The sequence below is a fragment of the Euprymna scolopes genome, chromosome 23 (genome assembly GCF_053919585.1).
Source record: "Euprymna scolopes isolate OS-2025 chromosome 23, ASM5391958v1, whole genome shotgun sequence".
NCBI classification, from domain to species: domain Eukaryota; kingdom Metazoa; phylum Mollusca; class Cephalopoda; order Sepiida; family Sepiolidae; genus Euprymna; species Euprymna scolopes.
This window is the reverse complement of record NC_136504.1, coordinates 59,597,764-59,612,726: the sequence shown is the minus strand read 5'-3', so window position 1 is coordinate 59,612,726 and position 14,963 is coordinate 59,597,764. Positions and strand designations below refer to the sequence as shown.

Below are 14,963 nucleotides of genomic sequence, written 5' to 3'. Positions count from 1 at the left end.
AGGGAGTGCCGTGCACGGAAAAGAAGCAACAAGCAGTTTTAAAAAAATGGAGCTGATCACATTGTCGAACGAATGTTGATAACAAAAATGCGACAGACACCAGCCAACATGATTCGCTTGATAAATTGGAAGTTTACTCGACTTAATCCTCATTCCTGAAAATAAGTGAAAACAGAAAAACTATGAAAACACCTTGGCTTGAAGACATCGAGATGAGACATATCCTCGAGTGGAAAGGACGCGTTGAACAGCAGTCACGCGACTTATGAGGTGAAATGGCGACTCTCTCAACTGAGCCTCATCCCTGGAGCCGAAAAAGGAATTCACAGAATTACGAAATTACCTGGGTTTGAGATACGGGAAGGACACAGCCGAACGTCGGTGGTTGAGAAACAAGCGAGAAACAAACACGAGGGAAGACAAGTGGACGATCGAACTTCGAAGAATATTGACTCGCGCGTTGGCGAAATGGGGCTGCCTCGCATTACAACATCAGAACATTGAATTTTGTCGGATACCTAATCATAGGTTGAATGCACGTCCTCACAGTAAAGTACTATTCAATACCCCCCCCCTATATTTCACAACGTCGACTTGCTGGACTGAACAGTTTTCTTTAGTGTTGCCCCTCCCTTTTTTAACCCGTTGGAGACTGTCTGCATGTTTTCTTACTATTTTTTTATATTTTGTCTTGATTATTGATTTTTTTTAACGCACAATAAATGACATGCGTATAATTTATAAACAACCGTGTTGTTCCGTTATTCATTGCCTTGTATTTCGTCAACCGTGAATCTTATGAGGAAATTCCACGACGGAAGTACTGTCCAGTACCTGGGTAAGTGCTACTGGGTTGTGATAATTTTACAGCCGGCAGGTACATCATTTTTTTTCTATTATTTTACGATACGTTCGGTGATAAATTTCCTTTTGAGAGTTTTCAATCAGAACGTATCGTTACAATACAGTTATCTCGAGTTGTTTGTCAAGTGTCGTTATTTTTCGGAGTTATTTTTATATTTTTATTTTATATATTTTTTTTTTTTTTTTTTTTTTTTACAAAGGCATCACCACATTATCAAGGCCCAGAGGCCACTCAAGGATAAGGGTTAAAGAGTGTACAGTAGAAGTTGGTCAATATAGTAATCATTAGTAATGAAAATTTGGTAAATTTAATAACTTATATGGAACGGCTCATCAAGAACTTATTTACTTTAGACTTGAACAAAACCATATTGTAGTCAGCCGGAAAGCAGGAAAACGGAAGACAATTCCACAGGCGTGCAGTTCTAAGAAAGAAGCTTTGTTCATGGAATCTACGTTTAGGTTTAGGCACAGATAAAGAGTGGGGGAAATTATTGATAGTGTTTACAGCTAGACGAGTGTTTCTTGTGAAAGTTTGGCGAGGGGGGACCATAGATTGAAGCTCAGTTGAACACTTTCCATGAAAATAACGATACATCAGAGACAAACTCGCAACATCTCTTCTGTGAGATAGAGGTTGCAAGGAGGAGAAAAGGACATCTCCTACGAGGCTACGAAGTCTATTTTGAACTCTATCAAGGCAGGACAAGTTCTTTCTAGCAGCTCCTGCCCAGATGTGGCAACAGTATTCCATCCTTGGACGTACCTGGCTCTTATATAGATAGAGAATAGCATCAGCAGTGAGATATCTACTGGATCGATAGAAAGATCCCACCATTTTTCCAGCGGCCTTGGCAACAGATTTGATATACGTGTTCCATTTAAGATCAGGAGTAATGGTCAAGCCCAGAAGCTTGTCAAAACTTGAGGCCTCCTGAAGACGAGAGCCATTCATTTCAATTGATGACAAATGTGGGTTAGAATGTTGATGATGTAAAGAGAGAAGCTTGGTTTTAGATGCATTAAAAGTAACCAGCCACTCCTTTCCCCATTGTACTACGTGCTCAAGATCAGAGGAGAGAGAATTGGAGAGAACTTGGTCGTTTACTGTCTTAGATGTGGTACCATAAATGGTAGTGTCGTCAGCATAAATGTCTACAAATGATGTAAGGATATGATTTGGAAGATCATTAATGTAGATCAGGAAAAGAGTTGGGCCCAGGATGGATCCCTGAGGGACACCGGCATTAATATTGTGAGCTTCTGATTTTTGCCCCTCAACTACTACTCTTATGAATCTATCAGAAAGAAATGATTTAATAATTGAGAAGACTTTTCCAGCTATACCATAGCTAGCGATCTTATGAAGTAAACCTTTATGCCATACCCTATCAAAGGCTTTAGATATGTCAAGAGCAATTGCCCTAGAAAGATTGCCACCGTCGAGAGATTTGCTAATCCTATGCGATATAACTGTAAGGACATCTGCTGTAGATCTAGCAGAACGGAAACCATATTGAGTGTCACTAAGAAGGTTATTTTTGTTGAGATGTTTGATTACTTCTGTATTTAATACAGATTCTAGCAACTTACTCATGACGCACAGGAGACTTATTGGCCTGTACTGAGAGGGGGATGAGCGATCACCTGAATTCTTAAATACAGGGCATACTGATGAGATTTTCCAGGGAGATGGGAAACTATTCTCCTTAAGACAACGTTTAAACAGTTTTGTAAGTATGGGCGCTAGTTCAGGTTGAAGTTTTTTGAGTACTATAATTGGAATACCATCAGGGCCAGTTGCTTTACTGGAATCAAGGTTTTTGATTAGCTTGGCAACATCACGTACAGATATACGTATATCACATAGCGTGTTTTCTGATACAAGAGGAAATATTGGGGGTTGGCGGTCTTGGTCGCAAAGGGTAGAATTAGCTGCAAAGTTCTTGACAAAGAGTTTGGCTTTGTCTGATGCTGACGAGATTACCTCAGATCCATTGATAATAGTTGGGATGGAGCACACGCTTCTGTTCAGGATTCTGTTTGCTATTTGCCAATGTGAAGTTGTTATTTGGTTACGCCCTTCTGTTGATATTCGACTTCTAAAGACTCCTGCACCTGCAACCTCGGTCTTAAAAATTGATAGATTCTGATTAGGAATAGGTGAACGCCCTTACAAGTGGTGACTCCGTCGCAGCTCCTACAACTTTAATTATTCAGTCGCCCACATTGAGGGTTGAACTTTCCACCTTCAAGAGAATATTACTTTGCAATTGTACTCTAAACACTTCGTCACGGGTCCATGCGGATATATTACATGATATTCTCCTGAAAATTTGGACCACCGAAAAATACAATTGCGAATTACTTAGGACCTCTATCCAGTTGTGGCTGACGTGACAAGAGCATGCTACCTCAATGAAGTAAATAAAGAGTTTCGTTCAAAAAGTCAAAATAAATACGAATAACTAATCCTACTCTTAAAAAGTCAGAAGCGTAAGAACAAATGGTCTACAGAAAATTGCCAATCGTAATTCGTATTATTTGGAGTATTCCAGCTACTGTTCTTATTTTGAGTGTTATTTTCACAACGTTTCAGTCGATGTGACCTCTGACCTTCTTCACGTGTCGAACTTGGGAATCTTTTTGTTAAACTCGGGAGTCTGCACGGAATTTCGAACGGAACCCTTTATTTAATCCCTGGGGATAGCATGTTTTCGTTCCATCAGCCATGATCTAAGTAAATCACAATTGCATTTTCAGTCTCGCACGAGTAATCCAACTAATACGAATTATCAACGCTGATCTCAAAAATTCAGACACAAAAGCGTAATTAATCATTAATTTTGTTTAGTTTATATTGAAAATACATGTCATCTTGTTTTAATTTATAACAATAACATCGTAATATGTGTTTATTTTAATGTGCGTTTTTATTTATGAAGACAAAAGAGCACATTCATTACATTCCATTATTTAATTATCGAAGTGAGGAAGTGAGGGGCGTAGTGATGTGCATATATGCGTATGTGCATATCGATACCATAAGAGCCAGTTGCGTCTAAAGATGGAATATTGCTGCCACATCTGAGCAAGAGCTGCTTGACAAAGTTCAGAACAGACTTCGTAGTCCAGTGGGAGATGTCCTTTTCTCTTCCCTGCAACCTTTTTCTCACAGAAGAGACGTTGCGAGCCTGTCTCTGTTTTATCGTTATTTTCATAGCAAGTGCTCGTCTGAGCTCCAATCTATAGTCCCCCTTCTCGCCAAACATTCATGAGAAACGCTCGTCTCGCTGAAAACACTATCAATAATTTCCCCCACTCTTTATATGTACCTAAACCTAAACGTAGTTTCCATGAACAAAGCGTCTGTTTTAGGACTATACACATGTGAAACTCTCTTCCGTTTACCTGCTTTCCAGCTGACTACAATACGGCCGTATTCAAGTCCAATGTAAACAAGTTCTTGATGAGCTGTTCCCCTTAATTAATCCAATTTACCAAATTTACACTTCTAACAATTACTATGATATTGTGCTTTTGACCATTGTACACTCTTTAACTCTTATACTCGAGTGGCCTCTGAGCCTTGATAAATGGTGATTTCCTTGTAAAAAATATCATGGTTGTGCGATAATTTTCCTGGAGTTTTCCTGTGTTTTATTATTGACTTAAAATGCAATCTGATACTAATTATACACAGACGCTTGTAAGCCTTGAAGCATGGCCGTCGCTGAGTTGCGAACACGAACACACTTTCGATTCCAACGATCGGCATTCGAAGTTTACGCATATAAATCGGTGGCTAATCACGAAATCGGATAGTACGAAAGTCTAGTTATCGATTCGTATCGATCAAAACTGACATTTTACAGTTCACTGGGTCAGACACACAAAAAACACATATATGCTAGAAAAATGTGACCAGTCAGGTCAACAATTAAAGCCAGGTCAGATTTTTAAATCATGAAAACGTGAGTTTTCACAGAGAATTACAAAAATTTGGTACTTCTGCATTTACCGACCCGCAGTTTTCACTAAGTTATTCGGGTGTGATCGGTCACTGCCGGAAATAACCGAAAGTGGCCTATCGTGAAACGCTAAACTGCAGCAAGAAAAGTATAATTATGAACAGGAAAAACATGGGAATAAAATAAATAAAATTAAAAACATCTAACTAACCCAACTCTAATTCTAAACCCTAACCCTAAACTACACGATTAAGTTTATTAAGAAGTAGTCTTCATAGATTCGTATTAGCTAAAAACAAACATCACGTTTGTTAAAAATTCCAGAACGCTCGGCTGACCTTTTCCGGTTATTTCCGTCAGCTGCCGAGCGAGTCCGAGATAACTTCGTGGAAACTGCGGATCGATAAATGCAGAAGCACAAAAAATTTTAATAAAAGATAAAATCCAAAATGAATCTCTCGCTCTCTCTCTCTCTCTCTCTCTCTCTCTCTCTCTCTCTCTCTCTCTCTCTCTCTCTCTCTCTCTTTATATATATAAATTGGTTGAGAGATTCCAACGAGTGAAAGATGTATATTTAAATAAGAAAGGTCACCAACAGTTGGTATGTATTTTTTAACATTATTTTATTATTCCGTGTTTTGATTTTTCATTTAAACGGCATCATATTTAGATCATTGTAATAATGTTTTTATTGAAATATTTTTTTTACGCGTTTTATACGTTCTGTGAAGTGTCCTCTTCAGAAAGTATTAAAAATCTAAAATATTTAAAATGTATTTAAAATGTGTTCGTAATGTATAAAAGTATTTTCGCAGTCCATTTTGGTGACCTGTTTCCGAGCGGTGGAAATGTCACCAAAATGGACTGCGAAAATGCTTTTATACACATTTTAAATATATTTAATTTTAAATATTTTAGATTTTGAATGCTTTCTGAAGAGGGTGCTTCACGGAACGTCTGAAACGCGTAAAAAACGATTTCAATGATTTAAAAACATTATTACAATGATTTAAATATGATACCTTTTTAAATGAAAAATCAAAACACGGAATTATAAAATAATGTTTAAAACTGCATAGCAATTGTTGGTGGCCTTTCTTATATATATATATATATAATGGAAATCTAGTTTTCTTGAAACATTGCTGCTAAATAAATATATAAGTGTATAAGAAAGTTTTAGCAATGTATAATGCAGATGTATTGAAATTATGTGACGTATACACAAAACATACAAGCATAAGTGTTGTAGAGTTTATGAATCTTCATATATCTATTTATATATGTGATTGATTGTGAAAAATAAATACCACCAAATTCGAGGATTTTTTTTCGTCAGAAGAGAATTTCAAATTCACTTCCAGATGATTTTGTGGCATATCTCGTATGGTTAACGCACAGTGTGAGGTATTTGAATTAACGGATTATCGAATAAATTAGATCAAGAGTCTTTAGTATTATTGAACATGACCCAAACGTTAGGTTGCAATAGGTAACGGAGGAATGTCAGCATCTAATAAATATTAAAAAGATAATAATCGGATTGAAGGGAAAAAAGTATATCACGGATGCAGACTGTAAAACAAAAGTCGAATCCAAGTAAAAAAAAAATAATTAAAAAATAAAACATTATATGCAGTGCATGTGGTAGAAGGCATATAAAAATGGAACTATATTTAAGGATAAAATATGCTTTAATTATGGGCGTATAGGCCATAAAAATTCTTATTTCCATTGTTCAGTGAAACAGAGACAAGTAAAAAGAAAGCCGCAAGTGAATTTGAACATAGTATGTACTCCCTCATTTAGAAAATCTTTTAAGTATAGACTGGAATGTACTGTTTAATTCAAGAGAATTACCAACGAATTCTTTCTGTAATAAAGTTAACGTCATAAAGAAAAATAAGTTGAAGCAAATGGAAAGAATTAATGGAAGAATCATGAATTTGAAAAGCGAATTTCCTCACGTTTGTTTTTTCAGAAGGACTCGGTCTGTGCACAAAACATAAGTTGATTTCGAATTAAAACATAATGTTTAACTGATTTTTAAACCCAAAAGAAAAGTACCAAAATGTTTTAAGGCTTACAAGTTCTTGTAGAAAACTGCCGACATTCTGTTGATATACTTCTGTCTTACAGATGCAGTCAAATCACAAGCCTTGCTGGATGGAACAAAATACAAAACCTTTGCTCACTTTAAGCGCAAGTCTTGCTCTGATGTTCCTAGGATTCTCTCTTGCTCTCGCTCGGTGACGTAGCTCTGAAAGTCTTTTAAACAGATTCCTTAATTTGCGCCACACTGGGAACCAACATGAATTGATTTGGTTTTATGTGCGTCTCTACGTCGCCAATATTCGTGAACACGCCTTCAGCGTTCTCTCGAACAAAGAATCCGATAAAACTTCACGATACTTGCATGCCGGTTTCACGAATGGTCATTTTCATCAATTAATATTTTCCTCTCCTCCCTCCCCCCTTTCCAAAAACTCGGCGTGAATCAAAACGCATCCAAAGGTAATCTTGTTAAAATCATTGCTGAGATTTTGGCGGTCAACCCTGAGAAAAGTATATCCGAAAAAATGTAAAAACTTAGATGGCATTATAATCGGCTCGCTAAAGAATTGAGGGCAAACCTGCATAATAACTTTCTCAAGTCATTTCCTGTTTTCAACGACACTATACGTTACAGGAAGTAGACGGTGTTAATTAATTTGGCAACCCCGCCAAATTACGTTTCCCGCTTTCCTGTTTGTTTCATTTTATTTTCATAGTCTTTTGATAAAACAGTTTTGGGTACTTGTGCATTTAACGAACCAGACGTAACTCAGCATTTGCTCGGCTTTGTCCGATGCATGACGTCAACAGCCGGATATAACCGAGCGTTGCCGATTAAGCAGACGAGAATTTCGCTATCAATTGGAAGAGTGTCACAACTCAAGAAACGCTTATTTGAAGAGTTTAAAAAAAAATTGTTTTAAAAAGATAACTGACGAAATAATAATGAATATTACAAACCTTGCGGACCAGCTCCAGACCCCAGAGGCTGCACTAAACTTTTGCCAGCAACGGAAATTGTTGGCAGAAGAGAAAGGGTGTTTATTTACATTTTGGCCAGGATTGTGTACTTGCAAAGAGAACAAGCCTTTCCGACGGTTACGGTTGGAGGTGTAGAAGTGTAACATGTCGTCGATGGACCTCCATTAGGATTGGGACCTTCTAAAAATCCCGACTAACCATCGCGTGTATCATAAAAATAATATACTTATGGGCGTTCGAGATGGCATCTACAAAAAATCTCCATCGCGAATGTGGGTTACGTTCTCGCCACACAATCGTGGATTGGAAAATTTGCTGCGTGATATATGCAGGGACTATTTTCTTAGGAATCCTCGGCAGATTGGAGGCCCAGGCCATACGGTAGAAATCGACGAGTCCGTTTTTAACCGCCGGCAGACTTGTGACACCGGTCTGGGTCTTCGGTGGATACGACCCCGCCGAAAAGGAGGGTTTCTTGGTCACTGTACCAAATAGGAAGGCCGAAACCCACCTTCCACTAATAAATAAAAAGGGGTTTGTATTACTGTACACATAGATTCGAAAAAGTTGTCAAAAAACAAATATATAACAAATATTATCAAAGGCAAGATAAGTTACTTTTCTATCAAACTTTTCTACAAATCCTTGTTTCTGGCGAAAAAAATGTACAAATGATCCTTGTTCCTGCCCCCCCCCTTTTTACGTTAAAAATTGGAAAAAAAAAACAGTTCAGACAAAAAAAAAAGTTAACAAAAAAAAACTTGTCTTATATGTATTTATTTTGAAAACAGAAAACAATTTCAAACAATAATTAAAAAAAAAACAAAAAACATAAATGAACGGTAGGTTTTTGCTTTTTATTTATTTAATTTTTTTGTTTCTACATTTTACAATTTCATTGTACAGTTATTTTGTTGTAGCGTTGTTTTTATTTTATCGCCAACGCTCGGTTTTATCCGGCTGTTGACGTCATGCGCCGGACAAAGCCAAGCAAATGCTGAGTTACGTCTGGTTCGTTAAATGCACAAGTACCACGTTGGTAATATAATAAATAAGAATATTTGTAAACTCCTTTTTATTTCAAATAAAAATGTTTACTTACACATTTTTTCAATATGTGTATTTACAGACACATTTTCAGAGAAAATTAATAATCTTGTTAAAAAATAAGACTAAATTCCATTTGTTTCACAATCATTTATTGTCTGTTGACAATGAACGAAATCTGTAAAATATTTAAATTCAATCGTTAGAAATCCATTAATCTTGGTACTCTTCTACAGACGATAATGTAAACGGATTAATGAGTTGTGTGTGTGTATATGTGTGTGTGTATATGTGTGTGTGTGTGAGAGTTAATATCAGAGTGTGCATGCCTGAGTTGAGATAGTTACTCTGCACCCAATAGAGAGGCAACGAGAGCTAAGTAAAAATAGATGTTATGGAATATTAAATCTAACATATTATTAAATTTTCACATGAAATAACGTGAATGAAATATGAAAAAGAAAATACTTTCAAACATATGATTGTTTTCGCCTATAAGAATACGTGAATTGGTAAAATATAGGTAAATAAACATATTTATTTTGAAAAAAATTTTCCCAGATAAATATGATTATTTACCTATTCTTTAATATATTTATGTACAGATACATTTTCACACAAATAAGTAATATTATAGGTCAGTTTACTAATATACTTATTTAGTATATTCTTAAAAAAAAACAATATTTTATCGTAGAACTGTACGAAAATAAAAAGAAACAAACAAGAAAGCATGGAACGTAATTGGGCGAGGTCGCCAAATTAATTATCACAGTCTACTTTCTATGGCATGTAATGACGTTTAAAACAGGAAATGGTTTGATAAAGTAAATATGCGGGTTCGCCGAGATGAGTTCTTTATGAATGAGTGGCATCACTTGTAATTGGAAAGAAAACTTAACTGCCAACGTAAACAGATTTTCTTCATTAGTTAAAAAATATATAGAATAAATTTTTAAAGTATACAGAAAAATGAAAGGGGGATAAGATAAAACAAAAAAGAGTGAATTTAAACATCGTAAAAATCTGTCGTCTGTCAGGTTGACCTTTGCTCGTGGGACATCCGGGTATTCACTAAAGCTAATGGCGGAAGTAAACCCTCTTTCCGGTTGTCTCGCTTCCTCTTATTTTTAAGCAAATACATTTAAGAGATGACATGTCTCGCTTGAGTCTAATAGTTTTCTTGTGTATTCTTAAAATCGACGGTCGCTTGCTTCCTTTGTATTTGCCATTATTCAGTTTTATTTTATTTATACAAAGCATAACTATCAGACATTGACCTAGCAGCGAATTCATGCCATTAACCATAATAATATACATCGTGTCTCTGTTTCAATGTATGTACAAGAAAATGCGTAACACTGCAGCTATCGAAGTTTACTTTTTAGTGTCCAAAATGAAAATACTTAAATGATTTCTGCGTATAATACTCGCCTGCTTTAATTAAAGACAAAGTAAAGAATTCTAAGCCAATCAGATGCATTTCTCAGAATTTATTTTTTTAAATGCCGTTTGGATCCACCAGCAACGCATAAAAAAAATATTTTCTTTCAAGAAACAGTTTGAGCCAGCTTCCAAAAAAGAGCTAACATTATTTTTTCCTAGCTATCTCAACTCACACATATACAGTCATTATCATACGCACTCTGACATTAACTCACACACACATACACGCAACTCCTTAACTCGTTTACATTATCGTCTGTAGAAGATTACAAAGATTAATGAATTTCTAACGGTTGCATTTAAATATTTTACAGCTTTTGTTCATTTTAAGCAGACAATAAACGTTTGTGAAACAAATGGAATTCAGTCTTATTTTTTAACAAGACCTTTAATATTAATTTATTTATTGCAGACTATCATTCTCATCTTTATTAGTTGTTGTTTCCCAACGTTTCGGCCAACTATTCCTCTGGCCTTCGTCATGTGGTAACCGCGACGGATAGGAACTTCGAATCTCCTAACTGCATTCGCAGTAATCACTGCCATCCGGTGTTGTTGTCGTCTCACCGCGTTTTGGCCAAGTAAGCCTCTGGCCGGCTTTGGGTAGGATTGAAACCGCTATCTTTAACAACTACGGATGGCAGTGATTGCTGAGAATGCAGTTAGGAGATTCGAAGTTCCTATCCGTAACGGTTACCACCTGACGAAGGCCAGAGGAATAGTTGGCTGAAACGTCGTGAAAAAACAACTAATAAAGATGAGAATAATAGTCCGCAATAAATGAATTAATATAAATAATACTCATATCAATAATGAATTCCAATTAAAATAATATATAAGATCTTTGATATAGTACAAGTCAAGATCAATACCAACAAGCATGTTTCCAAGTGGTTTGAAGACTACATCATATCAGTTCTTACTCAGCATCCTTATCCAGTGTTTTCAGTGCATTATCTGACGATTTAACTATACTGCTACTATCATTATGAATATCTACAGTATTCTCCGCTTTTTGTTGTTCTATCACCCAGCTTCTATGTCTTATATTCGCAGAAATCCCTTTGTATCAGTCTTTGGGCATGTTCTTCATACAAAGACTTGGGAAGATAGAAAAGCAGCATAATTAGTGGATTTCTAACTATTGTATTTAAACCTTTTCCGGGTCTTGTTCATTGTCAGTAGACAATAAGCGTTTTCGGAACAAATGGGATTCATTCTTATTTAATCTGCTCATCATAAGAACAAGTTTATAAACTTATTCGTTTTAATATTCCTAACATTTTTCACTGAACTTTCTTTCCACAATAATGAGAATTTATTATTTTAATTGGAATTCATTGAGATGAGTATTATTTATTAATTTTCATTTGTTGCGGACTATTATCCTCATCTTTTTCTTAGTTGTTTCACGACGTTTCGGCCAACTATTCCTCTGGCCTTCGTTAGGTGGTAACCGTGACAGATAGGAACACCAACTGATGTTATCGGCTGTTTCAAAAAGTGTGAATGGTTCTACACAAGCCATTACCACTTAAATCATTGTGTGGGTAGTCATGAGTTTGCTCACTCTGCTTCTTACAACATCCAAAAAGTTAAGCAAAATGCTGTTGACTGGCTATCCAATTGTGCAGTCGAAACAGAAACTCAATTCGAAATACAAAGCATGCGTTCAATTTTGGAACGTGGAATGTAAGAACATTGCTTGATAGTGATGATTCTTTTGAGAGGAGGACGGCGCTAGTTGCAAAAGTACTGAAACAATGCAACATTGACATTGCTGCCTTGTCTGAGACATATCTTTTGGGATAAGGTGAATTTAAAGACATTGGCGAAGGTTACACGTTCTTTTGATCAGGTCGGAAAGAGGGGAAGAGGCATAGTTCCGGTGTTGGCTTTGCAATAAAATCAAATATTGCTGACTCTCTGGGGGCTCTTCCTCGGGTCGGTGACAATCGTTTAATGGCCCTTAGAATGGGACTCACAACTTATACGAAAAGCTTGGTGACATAGTAAGAAACGTAAGCTTTCATGACAAGATCTTACTGATGGGAGATTTCAATGCTCGGATAGGCTCGGACAGGGAGACATAGGGAAATGTGATTGGGGCTCATGGTATGGGGAAAATAAATGACAATGGAATTCGCTTGTTGTCATTTTGTAGTGAACATGGGCTCTTCATTACAAATACTATGTTTCAGCAGCGAAATCGTTGTAAAAGCACATAAATGCATCCAAGGTCCAAGCATTGGCATCTTATTTACTTTGTTATAACCCGGAAAAGAAAGAGGAGAGATATTCTTTTGAGTCGTTCATTTCATGACTCATGTTGGCTGTCGGATCACGCCTTGATGCGATGCGAGACATCACTGAAACTACGACCTAAGGGCAGAAGGCATACAATTAAGACGCCAAAGCCATTGAATATGGAAGAACTGAGCACTGAAAAGAAAGGAGAATTATCTTCTAAGTTAGATGTGAAGTTAAACGAAATTGTGATAAACAATTATATTGAAAAGTCATGGAAGAAATTGCGGGATGCCATCTATGAATGTTCAAGCGAAGTACTAGGTCTTTCCAAGAGGAAGCATCAGGATTGGTTCGACGAAAATGATATTGAAATTCAGGCTATTTTAAACCGGATGCACTCTTCGCACAGGGCCTGGATATCAGACAAGAATTCTGCAGCGAAGAGGTCAGCTTATCTCAGTGTCAGGAGGGATGTTCGGCGCCGATTGAGGAAAATGAAAGAAGATTGGTGGTCTGCAAAAGCCTCTGAGCTCCAGGCTGCTTTTGATAGGAAAGATGCGAGGGTATTTTATGAGGGTCTGAAAGAAGTTTTTGGACCACAACAATGTGGTACTTCATCCGTTATAGGGGCAGATGGTACAACCTTGTTGGCTGATAAGAATAACATCCTTAACCGCTGGGAGGACCATTTTGAAGGAGTGCTGAATTCTTCTTCTGATGTTGACGATGATATTTTGAGTTCTTTGCCTGCAAGAATCCAAATACCAGAACTAGATGTGATTCCTAATTTTTCTGAAGTTCTCACAGCTGTAAAACAAATGCTACTGAGAAAGTGTGCAGGTGAAGATGGTATACCGGCTGAAATATTCAAGTTTGGGGGGAACACATCTTTGAAAAAACTTTTGGAGTTATTCATCAGGATCTGGGAAAGCGGTTCTGTACCTCAGGGTTTCAGGAACTCGTCAATAATCGATCTCTTCAAGAATAAAGGAAAGCGCATTGATTGTGATAACTACCGTGGAATATCACTGCTCTCTGTGGCTGGAAAAGTACTAGTCAGGGTCATTTTGAACAGGATAATCATTCATCTAGTAGACAAAATTTGCCCTGAGACGCAGTGTGGTTTTAGATCTGGAAGGGAAACATCGACATGATCTAGTGTTTACAGAGAAGGCACGTGAGAAAAATCAGGATCTGTTTGTCGTTTTTATCGACCTAACCAAGGCGTTTGACTCTGTCAACAGAGTCGCACTTTGGAAGGTTTTGAATAAAGTTGGAATCCCTGAAAAAATGTTAAATGTAATAATATCCTTTCACGAGAATATGGAGGCACGTGTAAGAGCAGACGGAAAGTTCTCTGAGTCATTCAAGGTAAAAACCGGTACGAAACAGGGTTCTGTTATGGCACCTGTGTTCTTTGCCATCTTCTTTTCAATCATGCTCGAGCATGCTTTTAAAGATTACACGCAAGGTGTCCATTTTGAGTTTAGAACTACCGGGGGTCTTTTTAATTATCAAAGATTCAAAGCTAAAACACTAACAAGAAGCAAAATGGTTCGTGATTTTCTTTTTGCAGACGATGCTGCACTCGTGGTCACTTCATTTGAAGAAGCACAAGAATTAGTTGACAAGTTTTCCAATGCCGCAAAAGCATTTGGTTTGACGATTAGTATTAAAAAGACAGAAGTTATCTACCAACCAAAGCCCACCCCGTTGCAGCAAGGTGGTGTGAATATTCCGAGACCAGAATATGTGGAACGGCCTCAGAAAATCTTAGTGAATAGACATCCTCTAAAGTATGTTAAATCCTTTGCATATCTCGAAAGTAAGGTAAATTCGTCAGCATCTCTTGATGATGAGATATTGAGCAGAATTCCAAAGGCGATTGATGCCTTCGGCAAACTGCGGTCAAGAGTATGGAATGAAAGAGGTTTGACTCTAAAGACCAAAATCTCAGTTTATCGTGCAGTGATTGTTTCGATACTCCTCTATGGATCGGAAGCCTGGGCCCCATACCGTAGCCAGATTGAGCAACTGGATACATTCCATAAACGTTGTCTTCGCAGTATATGTGGATTAACATGGAAAGACAAGGCCCCTAACTCGGAATTGTTTGCTAGGTGCGACATTTTAAGTATTGAGGCCTTCCTGATGAAGTCTCAGCTTCGGTGGGCTGGTCACCTTATTCGCATGGATGAAAACCGTCTTCCTAAGCAACTAGCATACAGTCAACTGAAAGAGGGTAATCGAAATGTGGGTCGTCCATTTCTGAGGTACAGGGATAAGCTGAAAGACAATCTTAAGCACGCAGGCCTGAACCCAAAAACTTTGAAGATGCTGCGGATAGAA

At 37.2% G+C, this 14,963-nt stretch overlaps 1 protein-coding gene across 5 annotated transcripts in view; it reads right to left on the bottom strand.

The window, feature by feature from the left end:
• The window catches only part of LOC145245933 (uncharacterized), a 71,268-nt gene that overhangs the window by 12,787 nt on the left and 43,518 nt on the right, over positions 1–14,963 (bottom strand). The window contains exon 1 of one of the 5 annotated variants that reach the window (XM_080107689.1): positions 6,903–7,633. The exons of 2 other annotated variants lie outside the window; for them this stretch is intronic. The gene's annotated coding sequence lies outside the window, so the exon portion shown is untranslated. Of the gene's footprint in view, positions 1–6,802; positions 6,823–6,902; positions 7,634–14,963 lie in introns of those variants that run through there. 2 more of the 5 variants (XM_080107686.1, XM_080107688.1) reach the window with 2 other exon arrangements.